This window comes from Lontra canadensis, unplaced genomic scaffold (assembly GCF_010015895.1).
Source record: "Lontra canadensis isolate GAN:19392208 unplaced genomic scaffold, GSC_riverotter_1.0 scaffold29, whole genome shotgun sequence".
NCBI classification, from domain to species: Eukaryota; Metazoa; Chordata; class Mammalia; order Carnivora; family Mustelidae; genus Lontra; species Lontra canadensis.
In genome coordinates, this window is record NW_022631023.1 from 17647729 (window position 1) to 17662805 (window position 15077).

The window sequence follows — 15077 nt, forward strand, 5'->3', positions numbered from 1 at the left end:
CTACGTGCTGCTTCTTGGTCTCCCCGTCTTCCACTGCCATTGGGAAGGGGTTGTAGTCAGTTTCAGATGATTTCCCCAAGGTACAAGACATGTGAGCCTCTGAAGCTGAGCTGAAATAGGAGACACCAGTGACATCTGAGTCTCAAAACATGGCCAAGATAATGGGTTCCCATTGGATCAGGTATTTTCTGCAAAAGCTACTGAATAAAAGCTCTCAGGTCATGAGTTTCTTTGGTTCCCTGTCATTTCACTCAGGTCTTCTGGGACCAGAAGCTCTACCAACATGTATCCAAGCAAAAGTCTCCCAGAAATAGTGAACCCAGGGCAATCTGATTAGTACTTGTTGCCAAAGATACTTTAGATAATTTGAATGCAGGAAGGGTCATTACAAAGGAGCTACAGAAAATAATCACTCGACTGCCTACTTGCTGGCTGGCTCAAGCAAACAGCATCACCTGGTAGCACACCAATATTTTTAACTGTTTCTTCATCAGCTGCCTTTCCTCTGTTTCCCCTCTCCCATCAACTCAAATAAAATGTATTGTTTTGTTTAATCTCCCAATCCGAACGTCACCTCCTTTAACTCACCAGTGACTCCCTTACACATAAGTAACAGCATTTACATATGTGACTCTCTACTTCTCCAAAATGCCTTCTTTGTTACATCAAAGAAATGATGTTTACATTTGATACTGACCTTGGTGTTGAGGGAATGTTCAGTGTTACCTTTTGAATAAAGGAAAGGTCCCTTTCCCCAATCGGGGGCTTGGCCCTTCCCCTGGAATTCTTTTCCCACAGCTTTTTGGATGTCTAGCACTATCTTATCCCTATGGTCTCAACCATAACTTCTTATCGATATTTCTTTTCTCTAAAGAAAGCCTCTGTCCCAGTCAATCTCTTAGGCATCGAGGTCACAATCTGTATTTATCTTCTTTCTTTCTGTACTTTTTTACTAATGTCTGTCTCATAAATTATCTGAGAGTAGGAGCCTTGCAAATGCTATTTTTACAGCTTCCTCCTTAATATCTAGAACACAGAAGGCATCAAATTTTTGTTGAAAGGATGATTACCAGGTCTGGGTTGACAGCAGAGTTCTGTGTTGGAATTTTATGCCCAGTACACAAACTAAGAAATACCAGATACCTAGCCAGGAATTTCCCAGTGTGAATGTTTTTTCTTCTGTGCTAGGTTTGCACTTACTTATTAGGTCTGTGAGGTGTGACACTTGGCGCTATCAGCATAAATCTTATTAGCCTATCTGTGCAAGTGTTTCCACACAGTGAACCATGGCAAACTCACTGTCAAAGGTCCAAATTCATGTTAGAACTGTTTACCATTCAAGCAGTACACCACTGCAAAAGAATGCTGAAGATACAGAAATAATTCCTTGCGACCTTTGTTTTATTTTGTTCTGATATATCCAACTTTTTTGGCAGGGGGGGCAGTAAAAGGATTTAGTTGTTCCATCAGAAATGCTTCTAAGCCTTAAAATTTATCTAATCTTGTTCCAAACTCCCACAAAGTAAAAATGTGTTTAGAAATGAAACTTATATCCACATGTTAGGGTTACTTACCACATGAAGTATTTGGGAAAAAAAAAAATTGCCTGTAAAGGTCTGCATGGGCACAGAGGAGCCTTTGAAAATCTAGAGAAGTACACTATTTTTTTTTTTGGAATTGGAAACTTCAATTTATCTTGTTCTAAATGCTTTGATGCTTCCTAATAAAGGCAAATCTAGTTTTAATGATGCAATTAAGCCTCTTGATAACATCATCATGGAAAACTGTCATTCCTCAAATTCTCTTTAGGACCTAGTTATGGCATTGGAACATATGTTCATTTCCCTTAATAATATAACATTTCTTGATAAAAAGAACATTTTTTCCCATGAAAATGTCTTGTTGCTTCAATTTTGTATATAGTTGTGGAATAGCCCATTTCAATTTTCTGTCAAAAATTTTCAATTTTCTGTTAAAAGCTAATGTGAAAAACATTTTATTGTGGCCAAACAATATTTTATTTCAGTTATTTTATTTTTTATGCATATGTCACAAGTTGGTCAGTCAGGAGAAGTAAATTTGTGAGTATTTTTATTTTATTATTATTTTTAAAGATTTCATTTGAGACAGGAGACAGAGAGAACACAAGTGAGGGGAAGGGGCAGAGGGAGAGGAAGAGTGAGAAGCAGATTCCTTGCTAGGCAGGGAGCCCGACTCGGGGCTCGATTCCAGGACCTTTGGATCATGACCTGAGTCAAAGGCAAAGGCGTAACCTACTGAGACACCCAGGTGCCCCTTGTGAGTATTTTAATATAAACCATTATCTGCTTAAAAGTGAAAAGCAAATTATTTACTGGGACAAGGAGATGAGATTTCTCATAAAACTGGTCAATAAACATTCCAAGTCAAGTAGGTATTTTTATCAATATATTTTGTCAGTCAAATTCAGTATTTTTATCAAAACAAGTTTATAAGTCTACTCACCAATGAGAAAGAGACCATCAGTGATAAGGTTTCTCAATCACCCTTCTGGTTACCTCTCATCCTTTCCAACAAAGACTCCTCAGCCCAGCATCTAGGGTCTTTCTTCACAGAACAGACTGTCTCCTTTCCCCTCACTCTTTCCCACACTATATTTTCTAGGCACAATGGATTATTCTCCATCCTTGGATCACTGGCATGAACATTAAGGCTTCTGTGTTTTTCTGCATCATGTTTCCTCTTTATAATTCCCAACTATCCAGCCTACATAAACAATTGATTCCTCTGTGTTCCCATACAACTTGATATATCTAGTTATCACATTAATTGTTCACATGTCTCTCTCCCCATATCCTACCTTTCCAACTCCTCTGGAACAGCAATCATCTCATATTCATTTTTGTATTCCTAGTATAGAGCATCATGCTAGCATTTTCTGACCTCTATGAGCACTCAGAGGTGTCCGAACTCAGTTAATTGATTAAATCTGAATTACATGTTTCTGCTTTGGTCTGATTTTGCCAACTATTGCCAAAAATAAGTTACAATTAATAAAAATACTATCAGCTAATTCTTGGAAGACTTAAATAATGGTCAAAGAAAATTGTAGAATTTATATTGCTATGATTTCATAAAAATCCTTGTTGACTGTCATATCATCTTATCTGGGTGAATCGTGCAATTTAATATCTGTATCTTCCATCTTCTCTTTAAATAGAGGGGAAATTATGTGTATTCTTCTTAGAACTAGGGGAAAATATCAAAATTGCTTACTTCTTAATAATTCTTACTAATTTAAATAATTCATATTACGTGATTAATTCACTGAACCAGCAGTACACTGGGAAGTCAAGCAAAGAGCTGAAAGACCTGATGAAAACATTAAAAAGGATAAATTTACTTCAAGAAATGATGCGTCTATTAATAGCAATCTATGATTTATATCAAAGCAAACTCATATGTCAGATTAGCTGTCTCTGTCAGACTTCTAACATAAATTACACTTCCACCTTTGTTCAAAATGAAATTTTTGTCTCTACAGTACAAATAGAAAATTGCATAAAATCCAGTTCTTTTTGCTATAATCAGATCTATGAATATAGAGAGAAGTGATTGTTTCATGGCCATACCTTCATCTTCAATTTAATTGGGTTATAAGGACACTGGTGAGAACACTAGGGCTCAGGGTTTAACAGTGGCACAGTAAGTGAGGCTCTCTGAGGCCAGGCAGGCTCTCTTTGCAGCAAGTGTAATTATAATGAAAGGTCACACTAAGTAGGACCACCATTGCTCTGTATTTTCCAGAATTATTATATTTACTGAACACAGAAAAAAATAGAACTTCTATTTTGAGTACATATAAATGTGAACTAAAGATTTTTTTCTTTATAGATGTCTATTAAAAGAGTAAGTTGGGGCACCTGGGTGGCTCATTTGGTAAAGCCTCTGCCTTTAGCTCAGGTCATGAGCTCAGGTTCCCGGGACTGAGACCCTAAGCAGGGAGCCTGCTTCTCTCTCTGGCGCTCTCTCTCTGCCCTTCCCTCTTCCCTCCCCCACCCGACACCTCATGCTCTCTCTCTCTCATAAATAAAATTTTAAGAAGAAGAAGCTGCATGACTCCACCAACCTTTGAAAACTCTCCTACCATGACAATATGTACATCCTTAAATTAAATTCACCTTTAAAATTCCAAAAAATAGTAGAATGAAATAATTTAAGGTAGAATTAGGAGAATAATAGGTAGGAAGTAAAAACTAAGGATTGGATGATGGCAAAAATTCTGTCTCGGAAATCTCACTAAATCATTATTATTTAAGAAGAAAACAAAACTTCAAAGCATTGTAAATACTGCACAGGAATCAGCTTTTTTTTCCCCCAAATATCTAAAAAGAGACAGAGATTCTATAAAGGATGGAAGAAAGAAAACTAACATCTGTGGACATGTTTTCTCTAAAAGATTTACCCACTCAAAATTTTGATGCTTCATTAATATATCCCACATCATGTATTGAAAGAACAAGATTTTCAAATTATTTGAAAAATGAAGCAGTTCATGTATTTCAATTTTTGCACTGCAGAATAAGAAGAGTATATTTTCTCTACTGGAATACCAGCAGAGCTGGTTTTGATTTTCAGAACATTGCTCAGCCATAAAAACGAATGAACTCTTGCCTTTTGCAATGACATGGATAGAGCCAGAGAGTATTATGCCAAGGGAAATAAGTCAGTCAAAGAAAGACAAATATCATAGGATTCCACTCATGTGGAATTTAAGAAACAAAACAAAGGTACAAAGAGAAAAAAGAGAGAGAGAGGCAAACCAAGAAACAGACTTAACTATAGAACAAATTGATGGTTACCGGAGAGGATGTGGGCAGGGAGATGGGTTAAATAGGTAATGCGGAATTAAGGAGGGCACTTGTGATGAGCACCAGGTGTTGTATGGAAGTGTTGAATCACTATATTGTACACCTGAAACTAACATTACACTGTATGTTAACTAACTGGAATTTAAACTAAAATTTTTTAAAAATAAAAAATGTTAAGTAAATAACCACATGTCATTAAAAAACTAAAACAAGAAAGAATAAACCAAAGAACATTGCAATCTTCAACAATTTGATTTGCCTAACCTTTTAGATCAGTTTTTACCAGAAACATCATGTGAGAAGAGTGGTAAAGAAATAAGGCATGAAAGAATAAAATAACAATTTTTACTATTAGTGTATAGTAGTTCTTAAACTCAAAAAAATACTAAATGGTGTAAGAAAAGTCTACTTTAGAGAGAGGTCATAATGATATTCAGAATGTTACTAAATTGAATCCTACTCATTAAAGTTTTAAGACTATAATCTTGTGGCCTTTCTCAGAAGCAGAATTCAAAACCTGATGGATATTGCAACTTATTTCAAGATATGTCTCCAAAGACAAAGGAAACAAAAGCAAAAATGAACTTTTGGGACTTCATCAAGATCAAAAGCTTCTGCACAGCAAAGGAAATAGTCAACAAAACAAAAAGGCAACCCACGGAATGGGAGAAGATATTCACAAATGACACTACAGGCAAAGGGCTGATATCCAATATCTATAAAGAACTCCTCTAACTCAACAAACACAAGACAAATAATCATGTCAAAAAATGGGCAGAAGACATGAACAGACACTTCTCCAAAGAAGATATACAAATGGCTAACAGACACATGAAAATATGTTCATCATCATTAGCCATCAGGATTCAAATGAAAACCACAATGAGATACCACCTTATACCAGTCAGTGTGGCCAAAACCAATAAGACAGTAAACAACAAGTGTTGGAAAGGATGTGGAGAAAGGGGACCCTCTTACACTGTTGGTGGGAATGCAAATTGGTGCAAAGCCACTTTGGAAAACAGTGTGGAGATTCCTTAAGAAATGAAAAATAGAGCTTCCCTATGATCCTGCAATTGCACTACTGGCTATTTACCCCAAAGATACAGATGTAATGAAAAGAAGGGCCATCTGTAGCCAATGTTCATAGCAGCAATGGTCACAGTTGCCAAACTGTGGAAAGAACCAAGATGTCCTTCAACGGACCAATGGATAAAGAAGATATTGTCCATATACACAATGGAGTATTATGCCTCCATCAGAAAGGATGAATACCCAACTTTTGTATCAACATAGATGGGACTGGAAGAGATTATGCTGAATGAAGTAAGTCAAGCAGAAAGAGTCAATTATCCTATGGTTTCACTTACTTGTGGAGCATAAGGAATAGTACGGAGGACACTGAGAGATGGAGAGGAGAAGTGAGTTGGGGGAAATTGGAGGGGGTAGACAAACCATGAAAGACTGTAGACTTTAAGAAACAAACAGAGTTCGGGGGAGGGTGGGGGGAGGGGTGAGCCTGGTGGTGAGTATTATGGAGGGCATGTATTGCATGGAGCACTGGGAGTGGTGCATAAACAATGAATTCTGGAACACTGAAAAAAAAAGAAAAAAAAGTAATAAATAAATAAATAAAAACTGATGGTGGGAGAGGGGGTGTGGGGTTATGGACATTGGGGAGGGTATGCTCTATGGTGAGTGCTGTGAAGTGTGTAAACCCGGCGATTCACAGACCTGTACCCCTGGGGATAAAAAGATATTATATGTTTATAAAAAATAAAATAAAATATTTTTAAAAAACTGATGGTTATTTCATGTTATTTGTATATACATCAATATGTAAAGACATGAAAGTGATACATGAAAATAAATAAATAAAAAATAAATAATAAATAAATAAAGCATAAGAATACACTAATGCCTGACAAGATCTTTTTTCCAGTATGGAACGTACAAAATATCTGTAACTAAATTAAAGAGTCACTTTGAGCAAAATATTATGCAGATATGTGCATATACAAACACACACTGACAACTTACACGTACACACACATAATAACATACTACCCTTCTTTTTAAAAATTGTTTTATATTCTAGGGGTACCAGTCTGGCTCAATCCGTAAAGCATGTGACTCTTAATCTCAAGGGTCATGAATTCAAGCTCCACAATGTGTGCAGAGAGTACTTAAAAATAAAATCTTTTAAAAAATTGTTTTAATTTTAAAAAATAAAAATTGTTTTATATTCTAAGATTTCTCAAGATGGTAATACAACAATGCTATTGCCCTCTCTTCTAGAGACTAGATAATAAGATAGTTCAGAGTGTGGAATCTGAGGCCAAAATACTCAATTTAAACCATACCTCTTCTATTCAATGTGTGTGAACTTGGGAAATTTAATTAACTTCTCTATTTCTCAGTTTATTCATATGTAAAATGAGGATATTCTCTGTCCACATAATTGTTAAGAAGTAGCCCTTGAGATATGAAAAAGTAGCCCATAAATATAAATATTGTTGTAGTAAAAGTAACCCCTTTAGTTCCTACTCTAAAATACTGTTAGAAATTTTAAAGTAGACAAAATTTTCATTAATAATGTAAAAAGGCCACAATTTGTTTCTTTTCTCTTTTTTTTAAGATTTATTTGTTTATTTGAGAGACAGAATACACAAGCAGAGAGAGGAGCAGACAGAGAGAGAGAATCCTCGAGGAGACTCCCTGCTGAGCATGGAGCCCCATATAGAGCTTGATCCCACAACCTTGAGATCATGACCTGAGCCAAAATCAAGAGTTGGTTGCTTAGATGACTCATCCACCCAGGCACCCAGTGTTATTTTCTTTTTCCAGATACTAGTTATAAGTAGTATCATAAATGACAGGTTTTCTATGAGCAAGCTTTGATTTGTTACTTATTTCCTATGCTCAATGTTGTCAAATTCTTTTAGTTAGTTATTAGAGGGGAAAAAATCCCAGCAAATAAAATTTAAATGTGTTCAATATTAATAAATTTCTACTATTCACACATCAATCAAATTATTTTAAAACATAATCTATTTCTAAAGTAGTTACACTATAATTGATTAAACTTTAGGAAAAGATATGTTATCATTCCTTTATAACTTATCAGTTATTTGTATGTTGGGTAATATCTTCTTAAGACATAGGAAGGGTTATAGAATGGATCTGCATTACATAGTTAATCAATACTCTAGTTTTTTTTTATTTTTAATCAATAATTTTAGGATATGGTGATAAATAGATAAATTATCTAACTTCCATCTGAACGAAAAGGCATAGGTTCCAAGTGGACTGTGAAAAAGAGAGAGAAATAAATTAAAAAGTAAATAAATAGGGGCACCTGGGTAGCTCTGCTGTCAATGTCTACCTTCAGCTCAGATCATGATCCCAGGCTACTGGGACTGAGCCCTCCATCAAGCTCCCTGATCAGTGGGGATCCTGCTTCTTCTTCTCCCTCTGCCCCTCCACCACACTCTTGTTCACTCCTGCTCACACTGTTCTCTATCTCTTTCTCTCTCTTACGTGCAAATAAATAATCTTTAAAAAAAAAAAAGAAATACATAGCTCATAAAAGAATATTTATTATGAACAATTATGTGTCAACAAATTGGATAATCTACAAGAAATGGATAAATTCCTAGAAACATACAGCATACCAAAAGTGAATCATGAAGAAATGAAAATCTGATCAGACCAATAATGATCAAAGAGTTGAATCAGTAATCAAAACATCCCCCAAAATAGAAAAGCTCAGGACAGATGGCTTCACCAACAAATTTTACCAAACATCTAAAGAATTAATATAGGTTCTTTTCAAACTCTTCCAAAAAATTAAAAAGGGGGAAACATATCCAAACTCTTTGTATGAAGTGAGCATAGCCCTAATGCCAAAGCCAGATAAGTACACTATAAGAAAACTATAGAAGTAAAAATTCTCAACAAAATATTAGCAAACTGGATTCAGCAGTACATAAAAAGACCATATACATCACGATCACATGAGATTTATGCCTGGGATGTAAGAATGCTTCAACATATGCAAATCAATATGTATGCTGTACCACATTCACAAAATGAGAAGACACAAATCATTATTGTCTAAGTAGATGCAAAAAAAGCATTTGAAAGTATTCAACATCTTTCATAATGAAAACCTTCAGCAAACTGAAGACATACCTAAACATAATAAAGATCATATATATGACACACCCACAACTAACACCACATCCAATGAAGAAAGATTCAAAACTTTTCCTTGAAGTCAAACACAAGAAAAGCACATCTGCCCTCACCACTCTTATTCAACCTAGTACTGGAAGTCCTAGCTATAGCAATTAAGTAAGACAAAAAAATAGAAGACATCAAACTGGAAAGGAAGAAGTAAAATTGTCATTATTTGCAGATGCTATAATCTTACACATAGAAAATCCTAAGAATTCAACTAAAAAATTATTAGAACTAATCAATGAATTCATTAAAGTTGCAGGATATAAAGTCAACATACAGAAATCAATTGCATTTTCATACATTAACGAATAAAGACAAATATCCTATTCACAATAGCATCAGAAACAAAATACCTAGGAAGAAGTGCAGATACATAGAGTGAAAACTGTAAGACTTTGATGAAAGAAATTTAAAAAGGCACAAATGGAAAGATATTTCATGTTCATGGATTGAAAGAATTAATATCATTAGAATATCCATACTACCCAAAGCCATCTATAGATTCAATGCAATCCCTACCAAAATTCCAATGGCATTACTTACAGAAATAGAGGGGAAAAAAATCATAAGGTTTGTATGGAATTGCAAAAGACCCCAAGTAGTCAAAATAATTTTTAGAAAGAAGAACAAACCTGGAGAATTAACACTTCCTAATTTCAAACTACATTATAAGATTATAGTAATTAAAACTGTAGGATACTAGCATAAAAATAGACACATAGACCAATGGAACAGAATAGAAAGCCCAGAAATGAATCCCAACATACACAGTCAACTAATATTTGACAAGAGAGCCAAGAACACTCAATGAGAAAAGGATAGCCTCTTCAACAAAAGGTGTTGGAAAAACTGCATAATTGAATGCAAAAAGATTAAGCTGGACCCATATCTTACACTTCTCACAAAAATTAGATCAAAATGGATTAAAAGCTTAAACATAAGACATGATGTTATAACACTCTTAGAAGGAAATGTAAGGAAGAAATCTCTTCAACATTGGTCTCAGCAATGATATTTTGGATATGACACTAAAAGTACAAACAACAAAGGAAAAAAATCAACAAGTGAAACTACATCAAATAAAAAAGTTTCTGCACAGGGGCACCTGGGTGGCTCAGTTGGTAAGCATCGGCCTACAGCTCAGGTCATGATCCCAGGGTCCTGGGATGAGCCCCACATCACATAGGGCTCCCTGCTCAGTGGGAAGCCTGCATCTCCCTCTCCCACTCCCCCTGCTTGTGTTCCCTCTCTCACTGTGTCTCTCTCTGTGTCAAATAAATAAATAAAATCTTCAAAAAAAAAAAAAAAAGTTTCTGCACAGCAAAAGAAACAATTGACAAAATAAAAAGGCAACCTGTGGAATGGGAGAAAATATTTGCAAAACATATACTGAATAAGAGTTTAATATTAAAATATATTAAAAACAGGTACAACATAATAACCAAAAAAAAAAAAGCTGATTTATAAATGGGCAGAGAAACTGAATAGACATTTTTCCCAAGGAAGACAACCAAATGGCCAATAAGCACATGAAAAAATGTTCAACATCACGAATGATTAGGGAACTACAAATCAATACCACAGCAAGACATCATCTCACATCTATTAGAATGTCTATCATCAAGAAGGCAAGAGATAACAAGTGTTAATGAAGATACAGAGAAAAGAGAACACTTGTGCACTGTCAGTAGAAATGTAAATTGGTATAACCACTATGGAAAACAATATGGAAGTTCCTCAAAAATTTAAAATACAACTACCACATGATTCAGCAACCCCACATCTGTGTATATAACCAAAGGAAATGAAAACAGGATATCAAAAAAATCTGCATTCCCATGGTTCACTGCAGCATCATTCACAGTAGCTAAAATATGGAAAAACCTAAGTGCCTGTCAACAATAATGGAGAAGTGGTGTGTGTATAGTGAATACTATTCACCCATGAGGAAGAAGGAAATCCTGTCATTTGTGACAACATAGATGGAATCTGAGGCAATATGTTCACTGAGCTAAGCCAGACAAAGTAAAATATTATATGATATCACTTATTTGTAGAATCTAAAAAAGCCACACTCACAGAAACAGAGTAGAATGGTGGTTATCAGGGGCAGGTGGATGGGGGAATTGGGGTGATATTGTGCAAATTTGAAAGTAGAGGATAAATAAGCTTGGGAGATCTAATGTACAGCATGATTTTTATAGTCAACAACACTGTATTATATGCTTTAAAACTATTAAAAGACTAGATCTTAAATATTCTTACCACAAAAAAGAAATCATAAATATCTAGTGTACTAGAGAGTTAGTTAAAACTGTGATAGTAATCACATTGCAATATATAAATGGATCAAATCAACACATTGTACAACTTCAGCTCACACAATTATATATAAAATATGTCTCAATTTAAAAATAAATATAGTAAAAAATAAAACAAACTAAAATGAAGTATTAAAAATATTCAAATAAAAAGAAGGCAAGAAAGGGAAACAAAGGAATAAAAAAGAGAACAAATTTTTTTAAAAAATAATAAATAGGAGAGCTAACCCCAAATATATCAGTACTTGCATTTGATATAAATGGTCTGAATGCACTAATTAAAAGTCAGATATTATCAGAATGGCTTTTTTAATGACTCAACTATATTCTATCTACAGGAAACTGGTCCATATGAAATAAACTATGCAGTTTAAAAGTAGAAAGGGTAAAGCTATAACAAGTAAACACTAATCAAAATGAACCTGGAATGGTGAACTTCATACCAGACAAAGTAGACAATAGAGCAAAATAACAATAATCAGAGATAAAGAAGCAGATTGCATAATGATAAAAGGGCTAATTTACCAAGAAGATGAAACAATTACAAATGTGTATGCACCTAAGTACAGAGCTTCTAAATACATAAAGCAAAAATGACAGAACTGAAAGAAAAAAAAAAAAAGACAAATCCACAGCTATAATGGAGACTTTAAAAACTTCCCTCTTAAGTAGAATGTTGGTTACCAGGGGCTGGTAATGGGGTGTAGGAGAGATTGGGGAGGTGTTGGTCAAAAGATAAAAACTTACAATGTTAAGAGGAATAGCTCTGAGTTCTAGGGATTTAATAGATAGCATACTAGCTATAATTAACAACACTGTATTACATACTTGAAGGTTGCTAAAACAGTAAATCTTAAATGTTCTCACACACAAAAAAAACGTTAATTAGGTAAGTGATGATGGTATTAACTAACTCTGTTTGTGGCAATCATTTCCCAAAATATAAGTGTGTCAAATCATCACATTGTACACTTTAATTTCACAAAAAATTATATATCAATTATATCATATATATAAAAATTATATCTTAATAAAGCTGGGGGGAAAAAACTCTCTTCTTAGTAAGCAAAAGAAATAGTTGACAGAAAGTTAGCAAGGTCATAAAAGAATTGCCTGATGACATCAAACAACTATAATTAAGTGATATTTATAAAACATTCCCCTGAACAACAGCAGAATAGAGTCTTTCACGTGCAATTTGAACAGATAAAAATAGATTATATTCTGGTTTATCAAATAAACCTTAATGAATTTAAAGAATTTACATCACCCAAGGTATGTTCTCTGAAAGTAATGGAATTAAACTAGAAATAAATAAATAGCAGAAATACAACAGGAGAAACTCCACATATTTATAAAGTAAACAACAAGCCTCCAAATAAACCATTGGTCAAAGAAGAAATCTAAAGGAAAATTATAAATTAATTTAAGGTGAACAAAAATGAAAGCTCATATATCAGCATTTGTGGAGTGCATCTAAAGCTGTGCTCAGAAGGAAATTTATAGAAATAAATGCTTATGCAGATAGCCTTAGCTTTAAACAGTCCCAATATACATGAATTTCAATTATCATAGCTTAATTAAATAATCAGTCCCCACTAATATGGTTCAATTTTTAATTACTGCAATATATTTACTATAAGTAACTGCGTGAAGTAAAAACTTCACTTCTAGTTCTTCAGTTCACAAATCAGTACATAAATAACAGATGTGCATCATGATCAGTGACCAATCACCTACTTCTTTCAAAGCTGTCAGTGATTGGTCACTGTACATCTGTTATTCAGTTCATGCAGATATAGCAGAGAGTATTGTTGTCTCTTTGTGTTCCAATGATAAACCCATTTGACATTTTAAAAAATGTACAATCAAAAGAGAAAACTGGCCAACAAAAATGAATGTGCCACAAAAAACCAAAGTAAAATTTGAATCCAACATAAATGGAGTATTAGAAAAAATAGCTGAACAAGGAAAGGTTGACAGTGCTGCCATTCAAAAGGTCCTAAATATGCAGCCAGAGGAACTCAGTAAAGGTGAACATATTAACAGAATGAGGAAAGTGGTAGTGAAAAGGACTGTAGATATTCCAAAAGTGACAATGACAAAATTTCACATGAAAGGAACATTTGGAAATATTTCACAATGGTTGAGGTACAAAGGGTAAATTGTTGGAAGCTAATTCAAACTTAGAAAGCAGTAAGACAAACTGCCAAGGCATGGACAAGATGCTTGCTCTCACTGTAATTTATATAATGAGAAGTTCAAAGTACTTTTTTTTTGCATTTTTATAAACAAAACACTTCAGTTCTCAAAATTCTTAATGTTTTAAGTTACAATTTACTAAATAAGTATTAATTTCACCTTTTTTTCATTTGTCAACCACTTATAATCCACAGTAAGAAAGGGTTTGATGTATTTATAAAAAATATAAAGTCATTCATAAAAAATGTAAAGCCCACTGATTATTAAAATTACTTTGCATAGTTTGGCCTTATATGGCCAATTTTTATAGTACAGAATAACCAGGCAAAGAAAGGAAAAAAGGAAAGTCATAATTCAATAATACAAGCTCTTACCTTAATTTAGAAAAAAAGCAAAACAAAACAAAACGAAAGTAAACATGGGAAATAAATAATAAAAATGAGGGCAGAAATAAATGAAACAAAAAAAAAAGAAATAGAAAAAAATGAAGACAAAGCTGATTTCTTTTTTAAAACTCAGTAAAATTGATAACCTCTATTCAATCTGAAAAAGTGAAAAAGAAAGGAGATAAAAATTGCGAATATAAGGAATGAAGGAGAATATACCACTATAGACACCGAAGACATTAAAAGAATCCTAAGATTACACTGAAAAGAACTCTGTGCACATAAATTTAAGACAACTTAAATAAAATATAGCAATTCCTAGGGTCCCTGGGTGGCTCAGTCAGTTAAGCGACTGCCTTCAGCTCAGGTCATGATCCCAAAGTCCTGGGATTGAGGCCCACATCAGGCTCTCTGCTCAGTGGGAAGCCTAATTCTCCCTCTTCCTCTGCCACTCACTCTGCTTGCTCTCTCTCTCTCTCTCTCTTTTTCTCTCTATCAAATAAATAAATAAAATCTTTTAAAAAAGAAATCAATTCCTCAAAAATTTATGCAAGATGAAAGACACCTGAATAATCCTACACCTTAAATTTCTCTTTTTTTTAATTTGTTTTAGAGATGATATATATAGATGATAGATAGATAAATACATAGATACAGAGGGAGGGGCAGAGAGAGGAAGAGAGTCTCAATCAGTCTCACCACTAAGTGCAGAGCCCTGTGTAAGTCTTGATCCTAGGACCCTAAGATCATGACTTAATCCAAAATCAAGAGTTAGACACTTAACTGACTGAGCCACCCTGGGGCCTGTTAAATTTAATTTCTAGATAAAACCTTTTGAAAATGTAATATACAAGCATAAATAACTTCACTACTTACTTCTATCAAACATTTCAAGAAGAAATAACACCGATTTAATACAATCTCCTCCAGAAAAAAAGGAGATGAGGGGACAATTCCTGACTCATTTTGTGAAGCCAATATTACCCTGATATGAAAACCAAAGACAGTAGGAAAAGAAAACTACAGACCAATATCCCTCATGAAGTAACAAAAAAAAAAAAAAATCCTCCCCA

The 15077-nt window shown here is 34.1% G+C and overlaps 1 long non-coding RNA gene across 1 annotated transcript in view; it reads right to left on the minus strand.

Annotated features, from left to right (window-relative positions):
- Window positions 1-15077, minus strand: part of LOC116872315 — a 193069-nt gene that overhangs the window by 174885 nt on the left and 3107 nt on the right. The window lies entirely within an intron of this gene.